General features: G+C 39.3%; 1 pseudogene; it reads left to right on the top strand.

Moving 5' to 3' along the window:
- The first annotated feature begins 644 nt into the window (after positions 1 to 644).
- Positions 645 to 15,501, top strand: LOC119911221 (annotated as a pseudogene).
- Positions 15,502 to 19,080: the final 3,579 nt, after the last annotated feature.

The following is a 19,080-nucleotide window of genomic DNA, read 5'->3' as shown; positions in this document are numbered from 1 at the left end:
TTGAATGAAATTTGCTAAGCACACTCATATTAATGATGCATATAATGATAATTTTTATTTAGAAGGCCTCATGGCCTTCCCTTAGCCTATTATAGAGAACAACTGTACTGGTTAGCCCTACAGCTAGACTGTAGGGTTTTGAAAGGGCAACAAAACAATGAGATTCATCTCCCAGCAATGATGTTGGGATTATGGTGTTATGGAAAGCTTTGGGGGCTCACCATGATAACAGAGAGAATGAGGGTATCTTACACTCAAGTAAAGTTTAGAAAATGTAAACCGTAAGATGCATAGATAGATTTAGATGATGTAAATAGTTTTTGTTTTTATAGATCTACAGAATACAGCTGTTCAACCAGGACAAAAAAAAAATCAGATGTGGGATACAGTGGGCCTACGTGGCTGTTATAGTGTGACACAAGATTATTGTGATCACTTTTTTTATCACTAATTTTACTGTAGATTGTCTGCAGCTTTGAAGTTGACTTCAAATTCAAGTTTAAATAAAAGGTCTTTATTATTTTCTTCTGCAGTCTTAGTTTTTTTTCCTCACAAATGTCATGCCAGTATACCATTTTACCAATATTTTTATTGCTTCCATGCTTATTGTAAAATTAACTTTTCTTCTCTGTCCTCTCTTGTAGATTTGATAACCCGGCAGCAGTCAGCCCCACTCCCACTAGACAACCTGACTTTAACTACCTACTTCCTGTGAATGCATGGCTTCTACTGAATCCCTCTGAGCTCTGCTGCGACTGGACTATGGGCACCATCCCTCTGGTGGAGTCACTCCTAGACCTCCGTAACCTGGCCCCTGGTGTTCTACATTCTCTGTCCCTGCTAGCTTACCACAGCCTGCGCTACAGACACAGCTCTGCCAAGACTGTCATCATGGTATGAGGAAGTTTGGTCAGATTATACAATGTACTTTGTTTAATATGTATGGTCACAATTTTCATATGTTCAACACAATTCGGAGGTCAGATGCTGTATTGGACAGCATGCTGTAGTCATGACACTATAACACTGTTTGGACACATGGCCAACAAAATGATGTTTGTTGAATTAAGTACAACATCACTCTACCTACCATCTTTATACCCAACCAAAGTTGCAAAAGCAGCATAGCTACAAAGCACCATCCATGTCAAAGTTGCAGTGCATAATCCATAATAAACCAGACTTGAAGAACACTGCTTGCAAAAAGTGAGATTTGTATGTCTTAGATACCCATAAACAAAATTGCTTTTACACATACAAGGAATTTGTTTTTGGGGCCTAGGCACACAACAACAATAAACATAAACATATATAAATATATAGATATCTAAAAATTTGAAATTGAAAAGACATTTAGTGTCTCTGCATTGTTCAGATTTCCTCCTTGTGAATCAAATGAGGGCTTGCAAACACAGGGCTTCCAATTTTTTGTGGATTACCCTCGGGAACTCTCACATGCTAGGCAATTTTCCTCATTACTAACATGGGACTAATCACTCTGAACTCCTCAGATGGGTGAATAACTCCGTGGATGTAAATTGTTCACAAATGAAATAACTAATGTTGTGTTTTTACCCTTAAAAAAGTGTCATGCCACATAAGGGCAAGAAACTGGCTTTATCAAAGCTATCAGCCTAAGCGGTTCCTTGTGTTAACCAGCAAATGCTAAAATTGACCATTTGCTAGATCCTCATTTTATTACTGTAGTGTGTGGGTTCTCAACTTTGTTTTTCACATTTTGTTTTTTATTAGTAACATAATCCTTGTGACGTATGCTACATTACATTGTTTAATTGCACGCTGAGACAAAAGTGGGATTGCAGAACAGTCTTACCATCTTGATTAATATAATCAAATAAGCTTTTTTTTATTATTTAGCATGTCAAGTAAAAAAAACAAAAACAGGAAATTTCGGCCTGCAAAAATGAAGAGAAATAAAACATAAGCTCTTATTTGAGCTTTGAAGGAATGAATGAATGAATGGCAATTATTCATTGTGGCACACAGGAACAAATTAGCATCTGTTGTGCAACAGGCCCATGACTCTCTTACTTGAAGGTCAGTAAACTTCCTCACAGTATTGCTCTTAGCTTCAGTTTAGGAAAGGGGACAACAAATCAAGACAAAATAAACTGAATTATGACCTTTTCTTGTGTTTACTCTAGTTTGCTAAGAGAATTTTGGAATATGTTACATAATAATATCATACCACATCAACCTACTTAGCTTTACTGCAAGGCTGCCAGCTGTCCCACATGTCCCAAATTGTTTTAGAGAACAGTTGTCCACTGGACTCACTGCGAAGTCCCTTTTCCTACCTGCGGTGGCTGCTGGGTATGCGCTGGGGCTACAACTAATGATTATTTTCATTCATACTATCATAATAATAATAATAATAGCTTTATTTATATATCACTTTCAATACAGGTAACAAAGTGATTTAAAGCAAGTTGAATAAAAATAAGTATAACACACACAGTGAATATTTATAAATAAAACAAGACAATCTAAAATAAAATGTGCATCACACATTTGTAGAAATGTATCTTAAGAACTGAGATCAAACCAGAAACAGACTCTGCAAGCCTGATGTCCTCTGGTAGATTGTTCCAGAGTGTGATAATAAGTGCCCTGTCTCCTCGTTTTTTAGTGTTTGTGAGCCGGGGAGGAAGGGGGCCAACTCTGAATGTTGTGTTTACAAACTGCAACCAACACATCCTACTCATTCTGCTTATAAGTTGCTCTGAGTTAATCCTCTGCTCTTAAACCATCCCATGTGTTAAGAAGCAGTTGGCCAGACCCCTTGGGACCAACCTCTTATTGATGGTGAAGGTTTCTGGAAACTGAGGATGTCTTAAACAGCAAGTTTTTTTTTAATGCCCGGCCGGGTAGAAAGAGGCATCAGCAGTACAGAGCGAGAACACAATGTAATGCCAAACCAAATCCGCAGTATGCATACATCCTGGTGGGGAGTATGTATCCTTCCTAGACCTACAGAGATTCACTGTGTGTCCACATTATTAAAGAGTTAGTTTTGGAGAGTCTCAGGCTCCGGCTTACTTTAGCTCAGAAAATTATCCGAACATGACCCTATGTGAGATTACCCTTACAGAAGGAAAATTGTATATAAAAACTGACAAACCCTCAGGCTCCAGCCTGTGCAGGAGGATCAGATCTCTTGGCATCAGCCAAGCAGATTTTAGACATGCTTGGATGGATTGATTTTAGTCTGTCTGTAGCTTTTGCTCATATCTCATTTAACAACTGATACAACATCAGTCGATATTGCATGTAGGCGCTTATTGTATGCTTAATACAGGACCTCATGATTATTTGAATTATTGATAAAACTAAAGTTAATTGTTTCATTTAATAGATTAATCCCTTTGTCTATTGAAGGTTTTTTTTTATAAGCCAGTTCTAATTTCCATTGAGAACTTGCTTGTTTTGTCCGACCGAAAATCTCCATCCTCATTTGAGCTGGAACCAGAGAGTTTTTGGTATTTTTGATTTAAAAATGACTGAAATTGTGTATTAGAATATGAAAATAGTTTGACTAATTGGTTTATTGACTAAGTTTTTTCCGCCCTAGTGGAATCATTTTAATATTTTCTGAATGATTGACACACATGTTTAACCAAGACGGTTCAAGTCATGTTGTCTTTCTCCTCCAGGCCCTGTCTTTGATCGTCCTACCCTTTGTTCCTGCGTCTAACCTCTTCTTCCCTGTGGGTTTTGTTGTGGCAGAGAGGGTACTTTATGTTCCCAGTATGGGTTTCTGTGTTCTTGTTGCGCATGGATTCAAGATTGTGTCACATAAACGGTGAGTGCTTTTCCATAATGGTGTTACTGCAGCTCCGTCAATGTAAGGGAATAAATATTATAACCTGTCCATTTACGCAAGAATACAGACCTTATTACATATGTACAAAGTCATATCTATTCATTTAAAGAACACACTGCACCCTTTTATTACTCACAACATGATCAGCTTCTCAAAATTTTAAGTCTTTGATTTATTGTATTACCAAATCAATATCATTTAAAACTCTTTACATTTTCCTCTGTAGACACTTGAAGAAGATTTCCTGGTTGATAATTGCAGTGCTACTAACACACATGCAGCGAAAACCTTCAACAGGAATTGGGACTGGGAGTCAGAATACACACTCTTCACCTCTGCCCTGAAGGTAAGCTGGAAAGACAATTAAGGCAGCTTTGTCGGAGTATCTTGGCCCACCTTGCCAGTGTTTCCTGGCAGTTTTTCACTGTTAAAACAAATCTTTTGTCACCTTGTTATAAAAGGTCTGAATAAACCATCTAACAGTTGACTTTAATAATGATGGATGGATGCTTAATGTCTGCCTCTTCAGGTGAACAAGAACAATGCAAAGTTGTGGAATAATGTTGGCCACGCTCTAGAGAACCAAAACAATTACGCAAAGGCACTGCAGTATTTCCTCCAGGCCACTCGCGTCCAGCCAGGTAAGAAACATAAATCAGGCATTCGTCAGTTATTACATACGTGATAGAAACAATGCAATAAAAGAAATTCTGCTTGGCCATGTCAATAATCTTTTTAACTGGTTCTTGATTACCTGTTACATACCTTTATACTTACAAGTGCAGCAAACACTGTATAATTATTTAATGTGGAAAGGGTAATTATATTTGCATCACTGCACATTATACTATACTATTACAAAATTCAAGGGATATTCATGTATTGTAAAGTATTTCTGTTAGTGTTTCCACCCTGTGTTCTTTAAGGCTTTGAGCTCTTTTTAATCTTGCTGTATAGACGTGACTACGTGAAACAGACTAACAAAGGCTATTGTTCATATGATCACTAAAAGCTGCTGTTAATGCAGTTTCTTGTTTTCCTTGAAACTGACTGTTGGAGACATACTTAAATGTGTATATAGTTAACAATTGACCTTTCCAAAAAATGACTTGACTTCTAATTCAATTTCAAGTCCATGGGGCTTTGTGTTTATGTATTTTTTTTTTTATCTGATCATTTCACTTTCCAGAAACGTCTCTCCAAACATGCCAAACAGACAGCCAACTTTATGAATCCATTAACTATAGCCCAAGAACTTATGACGTTAAGCACATGGCAAATTTATACTAAATGTATGTTATTTTAGTACATAAAATGTGCAGTTACAGTATGTTGACTGTCTCCCAGCATTTCTGTTTTGCTTCATAGCTCAGTTTTCAGGAAGCCTATCATCAGCTGAGACCTCAACACTTTTGCCGGTTCACCACCCAAGAGTGTTTCCCCAAGATTATCAATGTAAACGCATTAACGCGATGAGGATTTCCTGCTATGCTAATCATCAAGCATCAGTTCTGCTTGTCCTGACTGACCCCTTTCAACCCCTTAGTTTTCTAACTGGTTCCCAAAAGGATTGTGCTTCAAGGCTGCTATAGAAATGTCTCTTAGATACAGCTTTAAGGTCTTATTTCTCATTATTTAAACTTATTTTAGTTTGTTTGTGGAATGTTAAAACAAAGAAATGTGGTATAAACACGTTCAAATACATTTAACCCCTAACGTATGTTGACTGTGGCCTACTTCCTACAATGTTTCTGCAGATGACATTGGTGCTCACATGAATGTTGGAAGAACCTACAAGAACTTGAACAAGTCCAGAGAGGCAGAAGATGCCTACTTGGTTGCCAAATCCCTTATGCCACAGGTATTTCATCATGTCACATAAGGGGTGGGCCAAAACCTTCTGTAACAGTCTATGTCCTTTTATATATCTCGGTAACGGTAAATATCACAGTAATAGATCCTGATTTGTTATCTTAGCCCTGATGTGTATTGCCTGCCCCAGCTATACAGCAGAGACACCAAGCAGAGTTTCCCCTAGGTTGACTGCTTTGGTGGTCGAGGAACGTATAACTGTCAAGGTTCATAGACAAAACTATTGTTTTTTGCTAGTCACCATTATTAACCTATATCATTTTACACTTAAATTAGCCTAGTTGCTAGCGGAGGTTTCCTCTGCTCATAGCTTAACAAACTAAATATTACTTTCGCTTTTTCTTACTAACTGTTGGTTTAAGTCACTGCATCTCCTGACAGAATACCACAGTTGAAAAAAAGAAAAAAGAATACCATGGTTGAATTACAGCATTATGTAAAGTAATGAGTTGTTGTCAACTCCAGTAGCGTCCACACCATATGTCTCTCTGCTCCACGCCGTGTGCGTGCGTGTGTGCATGTGCGTGCGTGCGATTGCGTGCCTCGTCCTCGATAACACATTTTGTTCATTTCTTTTGGGGGGCAGGTGTTCCATTAGGGCAGGGAAACACTGAGCTCCTACTGTGGAAACGGTTTTGCAAAATCTTTACCGGTAGACACCCATTGTGTGCATGTGTCATTAGGGCTAGTATTGGCATGCACTAGTTGGAATTCAAATCTAAAGAGGCAGCTCCCAACTGGTCTGAGAGCGGTGTTAGTCAGAAGGCTTACAGTTACGAGGTACATTACCCATAATTGGGTAATGTATAATTAAAAAGATTTTTTTTTTTTTAATTGTTACTCTCAAAGCCAGTTAAGAAAAATCTGTCCAACATGTTCGGGTTGATCTTGCCATCTTTTGAATTCACTGTATTTCTAAGTTACCAAAGCAGTTAGACCAATGACTTCTCTGTTGACCACTCATCAGGTTATTCCTGGTAAGAAGTATGCAACACGTGTGGCACCTAATCATCTGAACGTTTACATAAACCTGGCCAATCTGATCCGGGCCAACGAATCAAGGCTGGAGGAGGCTGACCAGCTCTACCGACAAGCAATCAGCATGAGACCAGACTTCAAACAAGCCTACATCAGCAGGCACGGTTTTTATATTTGATTTATAAACCTACGTTGTTTCCACACACAATACAATAATTTCAAACTAAGGCCTACCACAACATTTTATATTTTTAAGATCATTGAAAACTAACTCTTTTTTTTTTTTTTTAATTGATTGATTGTTGGATTGTTTGGGAGCACACATTAGGCAGACCTCTAGTGCTGACTGTAATTATCAACAAAGTGACACATTTTTAGTTTTGTTGGCTTTCTTCTCTAGCACACTGAATCTTCATTTTCGCTAACGCTGAAGATGCACTGCCAGTAAGACTCTGAATTGTATTTGACTTAGAGGTGAGCTGCTGCTGAAGATGAACAAGCCCACAGAAGCCCGGGATGCCTACCTCCGAGCCTTGGAGCTTGACCGCACCAACGCTGACCTGTGGTACAACCTTGCCATCGTCAACATTGAGATGAAGGACCCATCAGAAGCCCTGAAAAACTTCAACCACGCTCTGGAGCTCAACCCACGCCACAAGCTGGCACTCTTCAACTCAGCACTTCTAATGCAGGAGTCTGGTGAGTTCTGTCTGCCCGTTCTGAAATGAGGAAGTGAATAGTTTAAATCTAATCCAGTCTCCAGCTGGAATAAATGCTTTTTGACACTTGGCTTGTGGAAAACATTACTTGGAATTTATTGAAGCTTTCATGCAAGCTGGTATGAACGAAGGAAATAACCTGATATTACCTTTAGGGTGTAACCAGGTTTTTATGACGGGCCCTTGTGTTGCAATGAGTTCATGGCCAAGTTTCAGTTAGGTAATGCTTCATCAACTCTGTGACAATAGAAACATTTAATAAGCAGTTATATTTCCAACAGGTTTGACTGGAGGTTCAGGCGGTTAATGTTGGCTTTTCCACCCATGTTTTTTTTTCTTTAGTAAATCTTGCCAAAGTGTTTATGCACTTTACTACCAGCAGATTCCTGCTGCAGGTTACTGCAGTAAAGAGCACTTTGTTGAGGCTATAAACATCATGAATGACAGGTCTATTTAGTTTTACGTAGGGTGGTTTGAACAAAATTCAAAGAGTTAAGGTAGCGATATTTCTTGTCAGTGTGTTTTCCCTTTCCAGCACGTCACCTCAGCTTGACTCTGTGGCCTGTCAACCTTTGATGTGCAGACAGAATGAAAACTCTTTTTGAGTGTTTGGAGAGCTGAGTTCTTCTGTGTAACATTATTCTTGGAGCAGGTGACCAGGTTTCACACAGGTGTGAAAGCGGAAAGGGCATACAATAAATTATTTTCTTCTCATTCATCACATTCCTACTTCTTCTACTCTGTGTTGTAGAGCTGTACAGCATAGTTTGGCGCTTCATTCATAACATTTATCAACATTATGCCTTAACTTAAAAGAATTAACAAAAATGACTTGGTACATTTGGTACAACTTGTTAAAGCCTTACTGCGTGTCACTTTTCTGAATCGTACCAGCTGCAACTAGCTATTACGCAGGCAGGCTGCTTTCGGAGAAGTTTAAATTTCTCAAGGTTTTGAACAACAGGCAGGGCAGGAGTACGATAGACAGACTCTCCTTTATGTCTCTTGTGTTAAGTTCAACTTTCTGACTCACTGCCCCTCTTTCTTTTTTTCTTTTCCTTTTTTTTTTTACATAGTGGTGATGCCTCATCAGACCCTTATAAAAGTATATGACATGTCATATTAGAGCTGGAAAATAAAAAACAAAAAAATCAATAATTATCGCGATATATTTTTTCCAATACCAATATAACAAATGTTAAATAAATATTCAATAAATGTTTGATTTTATTCACTTCAATCGTACACAAGTTAAAAAAGCTTATACTTAATTTTACTCATGCATATTTGTTGACAAAGATTTTATCTGAATTGTTTTGAATGGTCTACCTCAGATTTGTGAAGTGATCCACCGTTTGGCCTGAAGTGTTTAAACCACAATTAGCCATCAGGTTTCTTCAACTTTCACTCAGGAGCAAAAATCAGCCTTGAAACTCGAAAGAAATAACAATTTGATACTTATCGTGATAATTATCGATATCGAAAGATATGAAACTTTTTAGCCTGTATTTTTGGCCATATCGTCCATCCCTTTGTCATGTTATGTGTCTGCTGTCTGTGGTAGGTGAGCCAAAGTTCTGGCCTGAGGCTAACCGTCGCTTCCTGACCTATGTGGAGGAGGAGCCTGAAGATGCCAATGGTTACTTTAACCTCGGCATGCTGGCCATGGATGCCAATGAAAATGCAGCAGCTGAGAGGTGGATGCGTAAAGCCATTGGTTTGCAGGTCGGCTTCCGCAGTGCCCTGTTTAACCTGGCATTGCTTTACTCTCAGTCAAAACGCGAGATGGATGCACTGCCTGTGTTGGACGAGCTGCTGCGCCACCACCCAGAGCACATCAAGGGCCTAATTCTGAAGGGTGACATCCTCATGAACCACAAGAAGGACACGCATGGTGCTAAAGCCTGCTTTGAGCGCATTTTGCGCATGGACCCCACCAATGTACAAGGCAAGCACAACTTGTGCGTGGTCTACTTTGAGGAGCGTGACCTCCCGCGGGCAGAGCGCTGCCTGGAGGAAACACTGGCCCTGGCACCAAACGAGGAGTATGTGCGTCGTCACTTGAGTATTGTACGAAGTAAAATGGCTGCCATGAGCGCAGCAGGGCAACCACTTACTTCAGCAGGGGGAGCTACCATGTCAGCAAAGGAGGAAAAGCTGAAGAGAGTTCAGGAGGGGGCGGAGGAGGAGGTTGCTGAGGGTGAGGAGGAAGGGAGGGGTGCTGATGCTGTTGGAAAGGGGGCTGGGGATGAGAAGAATGTGCGGAAATCCTCTGCAGAAAGCCTCGGAGCTGTGGGTGTGGACCAATCGGAGTCTTTGGACAGCAGCCAGTCTGACAAGCGGACTAAGGGTAAGTCCACTAAAGAGATTAAAGATATAGAGGAAAAAAGAGCAGCTGCCTTGAAGAGACTAGAGGAGATTGAGCGCATATTAAGTGGTGATTGACGTTGTTGTAATTTATAGCTGGACTACTTTTATAGAGCTCTTTAATGCTCCGGGATGAGACTGCATTTCCCCCCCTTAGAGATGTGTATTCTTAATCAATTGTCATTTTATTCCATTGATTTATTACGTGTTTGCAGGCCGCTCTGCATGGTCCTGTTGTTTTAACACTAATCTTGTAAAGAAGGGAAATGTTAATCTGCACATGAAACTCATGTAACAATAAGCACAAAGCCAATTTGGGATAATCTATTTAAAGCCTATGGCAGATGTAGATGCCAATGTGTGTGCTTCATCTGAATGTGATTTCACATATCGTAAATCTGCAGTAGTTATAAATATTTGTTTTGTTTTTCCATGTATAGTCATTGTTTATCACTGGATTTTTTTTCACTAAATGTGACTCGCTCCTGTGTACAGAATGATTGTATCATGGACAATTAAAGGAAGTGACGTGTTCCCCAGATTTCCTCAAGGCAGGATGATAGCTGCAGAGTGTGAGCCTCAAAATAACCCAAACCACACAGAGCAAAATAACCCTCCACACTGAACACCAAGCTTAAGTTCTGTTGCAGCAACGTCTTCTAATCTTTATTGATCTCACTCGGCATTTCCTGCCACTGCATCATCAGCCTCTGTGCTCACAGCTGCCTTCACCTCAAAATTACATTGTGATCTCATCTAGACTTTTATCTTACTCCCTTTGTCACATTACCTCCTCGCATCTCCAACCCTGTCTCCCATCCTTTAGACACTACAGACGTATTAGAGAGGAATGTTCTTCCTGCTTTTCTTGGTAAACTATCCGATACACATCGTTTTCACACGTTTTATGTGACGGTCAACAATGACGCACACTCATCCTCAGCGTTGGGCTTCATCATGTGTTCCTTATTCCTTCCACTTCACAGGGTGAATTTTCACCGCAGAAAACAGATCTCCCCCTTCATCCTGCTCCACAGTGATGACATTGTTTTAGCTTCCTGGCACTAAAATATCATTGGGATGTTTCACATTTTGAAGTTTTTGTAGTAGCCTTTCTATTCAGTTGCTTCACAGTGCAATAACGTTTGCATCTGCTCAGTGCAATTTTTGATAGTGGAATCACAGGAAAGAAGACTGTATTACTGTAAGTTAGGAGCACTGTGGTGGTACTAAGGAGCCTGCTATGCATTGAGCTTGTTTATCCCTGAAATGCTGTGTACATAGATTTACAATGTACTTGTATCCAGTGTTATTTATTATTTTTATATGCACTGCCAATGCTGTAGATGTTATTGTTTACCACTGACAGTATGCTTTAAATTCATGGTGCATTATTTTGTTTCTACTAAATTTCAATATGTGTACTCACACATGTAAAACAGATCATAGATGTTTTCCACTTTGAAATAACAGAGCCGATGTCAGGGTTAAACATGTATGACCTATTGAATCAACTGTCTGCCCTAAAAACCTAGGTACAGCTTTCAAGAAAGCATCCCGTTTGCAACATTTTCTGTTTCACCTCATTTTGCGGAGTGACTGATTTTTGTACGATTTTAAGATTTTTTTTTTTTTTTTATGCAATAGCCTATAGTGGTGGGGGGTCTAAGGTTATTAAATAAAGTGAGATGACAACTCATCACTTTTGTTCTACTGTGTCTGTTTGCAACATGTTTACAGTAAAGCTGATGCCTGCAGTGTTGTCCTGTTGTTCTATGCAGCAAGGGTCATGCATGTCAAGGTCAGTCCCAATCCAATTTAAAGTCCCAAAATTGAGTTGCAAATTTAAATCCAATATTCCAAAATAACTCTATTGTTAAATTGTCGATGTAATGTAATTTATATATGCACGGCAACTAATGCAACTGCACATGTACCGAAGCAGTGTCTGGGGAAATGTAGAGAAAATTAAAGGGTTTTGTTTGTAACAATGTGTTTTACTTTGCTGGGTTTACTACATTAAATTTGAATAAAAAGCTGGATATGTAGAAGGAGTAAATATTGCTCTAGGGAGTTTTAGGGTCAGTTCACCTAAATTACAAAAAAAGACTAACCTCATTTCTATTCATATCTAGCTATGCAGGGGATTTGGATATGGTTTGCTTCCACTTCTTTACAGTAAAGGTGAACGGAATTTAGATTGTAGAGCTTGAAAAATTACATTAAATGACCAATAAACAAAACAATAAATACAACAAACTGTTTTTTTATTATTTCAGTTGAAAGTAGTTGTCCACAGTGAGGGGTGTGGATTATTCATAGTATAAGATGGAAACGCACACTTGTGTGAGATATTTATACGTAGCTTTTGTGATGCTGTGAGGACCACAAATGAAATGGATAAAACTACAGTATTGAGGTGACCGGCGAATCTCCTGTTTTGGGACAAAAAAAAATAATGGGGCAGCCGAGGTGAATACAGCATCTGGGTCTTAATTTCTGTCAAAACTTCAAGGCATAAAAGCTCCAGTAATTACTTTATTCAGTGTGGTAGTGAAACATCACAGGAAATCAAAGAGAGAACTAACACTGAGCTGAGCCAGAGCCTGTTCTGTCTGCTTGACTGCAGCAGAGTGTAACTGTCAATCTGTCAGTCACAATGTGTCCTTCATGCAGCACAATGTGTTACTGGCTTGAACACTTTGCTGAAGGGCTTTTGCTGTCACTTAACCTGCTGTGTGGTTATAATCTGAGGTTTTTTTGCCAGGAGATAGTGTGTGAAATGTTACATTTCATTCCAGGCACATGGCTTTCTGGGCAGATTACTGTCATTGTTGATTTGTCAGTTGATCTATCATTTAGTCCACAAATTGCATAACTAAGCATAATTAAAATACTGTTTACAATTTGGTTGTGTTGTCTTCAAATTCAATAAACAATCCTTTAAAAAACAGAGAAGCAACAAATCCTACAACTAGCCAATAATGCAAGATACAATTTCTGATAGTTTATATCAATATATAAGATTATGTTTGTTTGTTTTTTAATTATCACAAATACAAAACATGTCAACTCCAGATTTGGCATTTCTGTAGAATTTCTTGGCATTTACAAATAATTTCAAATGCATGTCTGTACAGAGTTGTCAGTTTTTATTAAGTTGTATGTTATACAACTAGGATAGGATATTAGTTAACTAGAATATTCCAACAAATCCCACTTTTTAACCATCAATATGACATATTTCAATGTATTGTAGATGAAGAAAGAGCCGGCTCTTATTGCTGAGCTGAGCCGAGCCAATGTCTTTGAGTCTATAAACCTAATAACCCCTGTACGCTTAAAAAAGAGTATAACAGAGCCTCTATAAGTCTGGCCTCTATAATTCCCATCAATAATTTAAACCATGAATATGACATTTTCAATTATAATAATGTAGGCAGAAAATATACTGCATGATTGATTTTCCGTTGTGAATCTACACTGTACACATGACATCTATAGGATGTCTGTCCTGGGAGAGGGAGATTTCTTCCATTTTATTTCCATTGTGTTTTTGGGGGGGATTATTCCAAATCACAGGTCCAAGGACGTCAGGGTGTCGTATGATTTACAGATTTGAAAGCCCCTTGTGGCAAACTGTTATTTGTGATATATACATTTACAGTGAATAAAATTGTCTTGACTATCTTGTCTGTTTTGCAGTTTACTGTATTTTTAAAGGCTGGTGTGTGTTAACCGTGCGTATTATGCTCCTTGTAAATAGCTTTGAGCTAATGAACCCCCCAGACACACATACACACACACACACATGCAGTATCTGTATACAGTCGCAAGACATGCAGTGAATGACTGATCGTACTTATAGCTACTTCTGCTGCTTGACAGTTTGCTTTTATCTCTTTTCTCCTACCCCTAACCCTTTGAGGAATATACGGCTGCAGTATGTAGTGGAGACATGCTGTTAGATGGAAATTAATGAGTTTGAATTACTAATGATCCAACTTAAGCTGTATGTATCTGGGGGACACGGTAAAAGAAACAAACACATGGCTTAAATGAGCCCCTCCCCTCCTCTGAGTAATTACTTTGTGCGCCCTTGAAGAAAACAACGCAGCCAAGATTAAATCTGCACTTGTACCCTGCAGCTGTCAAATGTAAACATGCGAGGGGATGGTGGAATTTTCTGAGAACAATAAATATTCATAGTTTATCTACTTTTTATTAACTGGAGGGGCATATTTGTCGAAGATGGTATCTACACAATAGGTGGTTGAATGGCTTTTGAGTACGTGCCTCTCTAAGGGTGAGCCTTTAGCTGTTCAACAAACATCAACAATTACTAACAGTCACTGTCTGCTTTGCCTCAGAATTGAAATGGGGAAAAAGGAGCTGGATAATATAATAACATAACGTAATTCTGACACAATTTTACTGGCTTCTGACAAATTTTGGAGTACTGGTAAATAAAATCAGAGATAATACAGTGATTGAACTGGATTTAAAAAAGGTGCCAATATTATAAACCAGCAGCCTGTATAGCACAAAAAATGCTGATATTAACTGTACAGTTAACAAATTTGCCTTGATACCTGCGAGGCTCTGTATAGACTATTTATGGACAAAAGAATTAGGAGGCTTAGTAGAAATCTAATGTATTACCCAGCAACTTTTGGACTAAACTACCCCACATATTGTATCTTTACTGCTGTACCTTTTTACCTCCTCTCGCAGCTTGTTTGAGCAAGAAACAGACCCATTTACTGATCTATTACAGTGAGTACTGGACCTAATCAAGCACTGCAATTAAAGTAAGTCATATTTTTATTACATTGCAATACTTAAAATGTGGTCTTTTGTTTTGTAGAATTTTCTGATTCGGAAAGGGTCTTTTTACTTTTATCTTTCCCAAAATGTATTACTATTTTTCTCTGAAACTGAACCAGAACAAATGAGAGAGATTACATCACTTGCCTTTTTGAAGTGGCTTCCAGTTGGTTCCAGCATAGACTATAATAGATTAACTATTATATTACTTTTAAGGTACTCTATGGTCTGGCTGCCACATACTGTACATTTGTCAGCTTTTATGGCCATACATTCATGCACTCAACTTTACCTTTTACAAAGCTCTACTAGCTATTTAGATTTATACTACATGTACAGTATGTGGACAACTAAACATTATATCCATGTGTGATTGTTGAACATTTCATTCCATTGGCATTTATCTGCTACTATAAAGCCTCAACTCTTCTGGGAAGGCTTTCCACAAGATTTTGTGATCTTGCTGCAACGATTTGTTCCCATTCAGCCACAAGAGCATTAGTGAAGTTGGCCTCTGACATTGGGTGATACAGTGTGGCTTGCAGTCAGCATTTTAGTTCATCCCGAAGGTGGTGGATGGTGTTAAGGGAGGGCTTTGTCCAGGCCTATCAAGTTTTTCTGTGGAAAAACAGGGGAAATTATTTCTTTGTGGAACTGACTTTGTGCAGGGGGCATTGTCATTTTGAGATAGGAAACAGACTTCACAGAACAAAGTTTATGCACACTTTGGAAGCACATTATTGTCTAAAATATAATTTTATTCTATGCTGTAGCATTAAGAGAAGCCCAGACCAAAGAAAGAAAGAGGGCCCCACACCAGAAGTGCACCAAATGCATCCATACATTTGGCAATATGGTGTAAGACGATGAAATGATTGTACATTTACATCATGTCCTTTAAACCCCAGAAGAGCCATAAACCTTCACTGCATTAAGTGTTGTTGTTTTTTTTTTTGCCTTGTCTGTTTGTTTTTTTTAATAAATGTCCATCTTTACAGATCAAATCACATTTTTGTGTTATTACTGTTATTTTATTGTTTGACAGTTGTAACATGAACACATATAAGTTTTGTTAAAGAAAGAAAAATAATTGGATTATAGCCACCATGGGTGAACAGACAAAAAGAAGCACTGTCTAAAGAAGAACAGGAAGAAATTAAAGCTGCAAGCAGCGTTGGGCGGGCCCTCGCACTTGTAGCGCGTCCGGGCGTGAGCCGACCGAGTTGCATATTCTGGAGCTCTGCCGGTGCGGCTGTGAATTTCCTACGCGGTTCCGACGCCGCATGAAGGTGTTATATGTCACTTCCTGTGTCCCCTATGTGGAGCTACATAGCACTTGCCGCTATGAATATAAATCGGTATTGGTATGTACAGTTTGGTGCAGATGTGAGCATGTACACTGAAGTCACGACAACTTCCTGTGTCATGGCGAAGACTTGATCTTTGACGCCACGCCACGGACACGCCCATTGACGAAAACTCGCAAATAGCACAACTTTTCATCTTCAATGCCTTTAGAAGGCACAGCACAAATTTGAGGTCGGTCGGACTAAATCCCTAGGAGGAGTTCGTTAAAGTACGAAGTGTGTAAATCATCCAAAATTTGACGTAAAATTCAAAATGGCCGACTTCCTGTTGGTTTTAGGGCATCGCTCCAAGAGGCTTTTTTGTGCGTCTGGACAAGATACACGTACCACAGAAAATTCGTGCACGTAGGTGAAACGTGCGGCGGGGGCTGCTTCGTTAAATGTCACTTCCTGTTGCCAGCAGGTGGCGCTATGACTGTGGGTGAATGTCAGCATGTACATGTGTTCAGGGCGGGACTCTCATCCTACATGTACAGTTTGGTGCAGATGTGAGCATGTACACTGAAGTTACGACAACTTCCGTGTCATGGCGAAGAGCTGATCTTTGACACCACGCCACGGACACGCCCATTGACGAAAACTCACAAATAGCACAACTTTTCATCTTCAATGCCTTTAGAAGGCACAGCACAAATTTGAGGTCGGTCGGACTAAATCCCTAGGAGGAGTTTGTTAAAGTACGAAGTGTGTAAATCATCCAAAATTTGACGTAAAATTCAAAATGGCCGACTTCCTGTTGGGTTTAGGGCATCGCTCCAAGAGGCTTTTTTGTGCGTCTGGACAAGATACACGTACCACAGAAAATTCGTGCACGTAGGTGAAACGTGCGGCGGGGGCTGCTTCGTTAAATGTCACTTCCTGTTGCCAGCAGGTGGCGCTATGACTGTGGGTGAATGTCAGCATGTACATGTGTTCAGGGCGGGACTCTCATCCTACATGTACAGTTTGGTGCAGATGTGAGCATGTACACTGAAGTTACGACAACTTCCGTGTCATGGCGAAGAGCTGATCTTTGACACCACGCCATGGACACGCCCATTGACGAAAACTTGCAAATAGCACAACTTTTCATCTTCAATGCCTTTAGAAGGCACAGCAGAAATTTGAGGTCGGTCGGACTAAATCCCTAGGAGGAGTTCGTTAAAGTACGAAGTGTGTAAATCATCCAAAATTTGACGTAAAATTCAAAATGGCTGACTTCCTGTTGGGTTTAGGCTATGGCTCCAAGAGACTTTTTGTGCGTCTGGACAAGATACACGTACCACAGAAAATTCGTGCACGTAGGTGAAACGTGCGGCGGGGGCTGCTTCGTTAAATGTCACTTTCTGTTGCCAGCAGGTGGCGCTATGACTGTGGGTGAATGTCGGCATGTACATGTGTTCAGGGCGGGACTCTCATCCTAGATGTACAGTTTGGTCCAGATGTGAGCATGTACACTGAAGTTACGACAACTTCCTGTTTCATTGCGAATCATCGACGCCACGGACACGCCCATTGACGAAAACTCGCAAATAGCACAACTTTTCATCGTCAATGCCTTTAGAAGGCACAGCAGAAATTTGACGTCGATCCGACTAAATCCCTAGGAGGAGTTCGTTAAAGTACGAAGTGTGTAAATCATCCAAAAATGGCCATAAAATTCGAAATGGCCGACTTCCTGTTGACTTTAGGCTATGGGTTCTTGAGGCTTTTTTGTGCGTCTTGATACGATACATGTCCCCAGAAAATTTCGTACATGTAGGTTGAACGTGAACGAGGGGCTAAATTTTTCACCGGTTCTGACATGTTTGCAAATTTTGGTGAGTTTTCGAGTATGTTTAGGCCATGTCATTTGAGCCTACTTTGCAGAAAAAAAAAAAAAAAAATATATATATATATATATATATATATAATCCGAGCAAATTCAATAGGGACCTCGCACGGTCGTGCTCGGGCCCTAAAAAAATAAAAATATAATCCGAGCAAATTCAATAGGGACCTCGCACGGTCGTGCTCGGGCCCTAAATATCACAGTAGCACCAACAGTGTATGACTAACAGGGGAATGTTAAGAAATGATTGTAGAAATGCCACAGAAAGCAATGATGAAATGGTACAATGTACAGTGAGAAAAATAATGATGTGACTAGTTCATGGGTTGATAAATTGATCAAATAAGAGAAACAGAGTCATCCTTTTGATGTGATTATGTTCACGAAAAATTTGTCCAAAACAAACAAAAATATATATTTTAGAGAAATAACAGTCTTTCAGCTTGTAATTCATTTTAAATTAAATTATAGGTTGGGTCTCCACAATGTTTGTCAGCCTCACGTTGACCTTTAAAAAGTAAACATTTTGATCAGACTTTTGTGTGACTTTGTATCATATCTATCTTATTTTGTAATGGAACTCCGACAGCCAAACATCAAAACTGTTTTATTCCGTGATAAGCTGTCTACTTCCCTAATAAACAACTCATTGCATGTAATGCAATCACATTGGAAGGAAGAATGTGCTCAGTGAATTGAATGGCAATTTGACAATTACATTTGGGTTTGGTGAGAACTCTGGTCTGCTGGTGGTGCTGCATGAAAAGGGTCCAATGGTCCCCCAAAACATTAGGAATCATCTTAATTGAGAATCTAATGGATTGCTCAGATCAATAAATCAAGGGATGCCAGGATTTTTATACAGTGAGAAGAAAAAACACAGTGGTTACATGGTGACCTTGTAGTCATAAATAAACATAAAGTCATAAAAGTCATACATTTTGCCTTGCATGTTGACAATTACACAGTCAATTATTAGTAATTGTAATGTAACAGCAAATGTGTTATTAAAGAGAAAAAAAATATTAATCGGGGTGAAGACCTACATAACTGTAAGTTTAGAGAGTTGGAACAAGAATCCCTGCATTTTTTGCATTTTAATTTCACGTGTTCATGTCAGTCTTCACTGCTGAATGTCTTGCCTCTCCACATTCTACACTGCCACATTGTCAGAGCTCTTCTTGTTCACAAATTTGGTGTGTAAACTACAAACACTGTTGATGCCAGGAGTGCTGAAATATTCCCATTCAAAATCAGGAACATCTTTTCTACACCTGTAATATTGTTAAGCTTTTT

Source organism: Micropterus salmoides, unplaced genomic scaffold, assembly GCF_014851395.1.
Source record: "Micropterus salmoides isolate LMB-PRFRI ecotype aquatic unplaced genomic scaffold, ASM1485139v1 Ms_hic_scaffold_1969, whole genome shotgun sequence".
Lineage (NCBI taxonomy): Eukaryota > Metazoa > Chordata > Actinopteri > Centrarchiformes > Centrarchidae > Micropterus > Micropterus salmoides.
The sequence above is the reverse complement of the archived record's forward strand: the minus strand, read 5'-3'. Positions and strand labels throughout refer to the sequence as shown.